Source organism: Nestor notabilis, unplaced genomic scaffold (genome assembly GCF_000696875.1).
Source record: "Nestor notabilis isolate BGI_N333 unplaced genomic scaffold, ASM69687v1 scaffold62, whole genome shotgun sequence".
NCBI lineage: Eukaryota > Metazoa > Chordata > Aves > Psittaciformes > Psittacidae > Nestor > Nestor notabilis.
Window position 1 is genome coordinate 5,613 of NW_009919408.1, and position 2,806 is coordinate 8,418.

Below are 2,806 nucleotides of genomic sequence, written 5' to 3' on the forward strand. Positions count from 1 at the left end.
TTGAAAGAGTCAAAACTAAAACAGTGGGGGTTCTGTTCCGCAGCTTGCATTTAATCAATCTAAAGCAGACACCTAAAGAAGAAAATTCAACCATTTTATATTTGCACTTCATTAAACAGCTTATTACGAAGTATGTCCTTTAGTCACAGTCACAGAAAGTACTTAAAATACATTCACGTCCTGCTAGTGCTATTTCGAAGCTGAGAAAACCTGAGTTTACTGTTCCAGCTAGGCAATTGCAGCCCAGATTGTCCTGAGCAAAATGGTGGGAATATGACTGTGTTAACACTTTTGCTTATTCTGACTCATGTTCTAGTTTATCATGTTTACTTTTCGATATATTAATTCAAGGATTAAACTCCACTCCCATAAATGCTCACAGAAGGCAAATCTTCGGTGTAGGGGTGAGATAAAATCAAGTAAGCATCTAACTTAACCCATGAAAAGGTACACTTATCTACTGGAGCCCAGTCGTCAGCCTGCAAATCCCAAACAGAAAAAGCAAGCACAACACTGTACCTTTGCAGCCAGCCAGTCACAAAGTACAGGCAGGACACTGGAGTTGCTTCCATAGAATTGTAGAATGAGTTGCATTAGAAGGGACCTTAAGAGATCATTTAGTGCAACCCTCCTGCCCTGGGCAGGGACATCTTTCACTAAAGCAGGTTGCTCAAAGCCCCATCCAACCTGACCTTGAACACTGTCAGGGGTGGGGCATCTACTTCTCTGGGCAACCTGTGCCAGTGTCTCACCACCTTCACTGTAAAAAATTTCTTCCTTATACCCAATCTAAATCTATCCTCTTTCAGTTTCAGAAAGTCCTTCTCTGTCTTTCTGCTAAGTTGCCTTTATACATTGAAAGGCCGAAATAAGGTCTCACCAGAGCCTTCTCTTCTCCAGGCTGAACAAGCCCAACTCTCTCAACCTGTCTTCATAGGAGAGATGCTCCAGCCCTCTGATCATCTTCATGGCCTCCTCTAGACCTGCTCCAACAGGTCCACATCCTTCTTGTGTTAAGGGCCCTACAGCTGTTGCAGTACTCCAGGTGGGTTCCCACAAGAGCAGAACAGAGGAGGACAATCGCTTCCCTCAATCTGCTGGCCATGTTCCTTTTCATGTGGCCCAGGACACAATTAACTTTCTGGGCTGCAAGTGCAAATCACTAACTTATACCTAACTTTTTATCTACCAATAGCCACAACTCCTCCTGGGCAGGGCTGCTCTCAATCCCTTCATCCCCAGAGTGGATGGATACTGGGGTTGCTATGACCCAGCTGCAGGACCTTGCACTTGGCCTTGCTGAACTTCATGAAGTTCACATGGGCCCACTCCCTGCTGAGCTTTCTCTTCTCTAGGCTGAATAGACTCAGCTCCCTCAGCCTTTGCTCACAGGAGAGGTGCTCCAGACGCTTAATCATTCTAGTAGCCCTTCACAGGACTTACTCCAGGAGTTCCATGTCTCTCTTGTCTGGGGAGTTCAGAATTGGACACAGTGAGGTCTTACCAGGGTGGAGTAAAGACGGAGGATCAACTACCTCACTGTCAATGTTCTTCCTAATGCAGCCCAGGGCCGCCTTGGCCAGAAAACCACAGAATAAGTAATTCCTGATTTTATAGAGCCAAACTGTACCTATCTGGTTTCACTACATTATTTTCTTTTTTTTTTTTTTAATAACATAACCCTTGAAACATATTGAAAGGGTATTTTGAATTGAGGATAAGATTCTCTAAAACAATTTAGGCCTTGAAAGTATTCTTCCTGAGGTATTTTGAACTGGGTGTTAAGATTCAGAAAATGTACTGTTCTCTACTTCATTTTTATCTTTTCAGACCACTGGCATCCTAAATCCAAAAATGAAATACACATTGTGTCAGAAGTCTCACCCAGTTTATGAATCCACGAGTAAGTCTTATGTTGTCTTTTGATTTCTGCTTCAGTAAGGTTCTGAGGCAGACATGGCAACACACACAGTTTAAATAAAAACACGTGGAAGAAGCCAGTGAATCAGATATGAGAAACCTACTTATGGAGGGGGGAAAAAGGAGGAAATAAAAACAAATTAAAGGAGCCACTGAGATTCAGAATAACCTCGGCAACATGTGGCATGCAGTCCTTCCTTTTATACTCTAAAGCTCCTCCTGACTGAAATGCAACCCTCCATCTAAAGAGTGATTTGAAAATGCTTGCTCAATGCTAAGCTACTGACAGCATTACTCCATAGGGGTTTTTATAATATTTCTGAAAGATTACATTGATACATAATTATAGTTCAGCAGAAAACTACTGCTAGGTGGTTGTTAGTCTCCTTCTAGCTATTACTCATAGATTTTTTTATGACCCTTTTCCTCTGAATGTTCTGAACACAGCCCTCAAAATGTAATGATACACTGCAATAATCTAGTACTTGTCTAAATAATGAGAGAGCAACAGCAAGATTTCTATGGGAAAGCGCTATGTAACCACCTATGTTTTATGCGACTGCAGCGAAAACATATGCAAGGTGAAGGTAAGCTTTTACACGTTCCACCTTCAAAATATGAAACTAAGTATAACTAAGTATAATTTTGGTAGCACATGCATTGATTAATTCTTGGAAAGGACCCTCCAGAAGACACGGAGTTCATATGAACACAAGTGTATGCGACAAATCCTCAAGGACAAGCAGCACATGACGCACAAGGACATCAGCAAGATTTTTTTCTGAACTATCACACAGCAGCTCTTAAGATTGTATCTAGCTAATTAAAAGCTAAAACTCTGAAAAAGGCTATGTATGTGTATCAATCATGCTGAACCTATGCACGC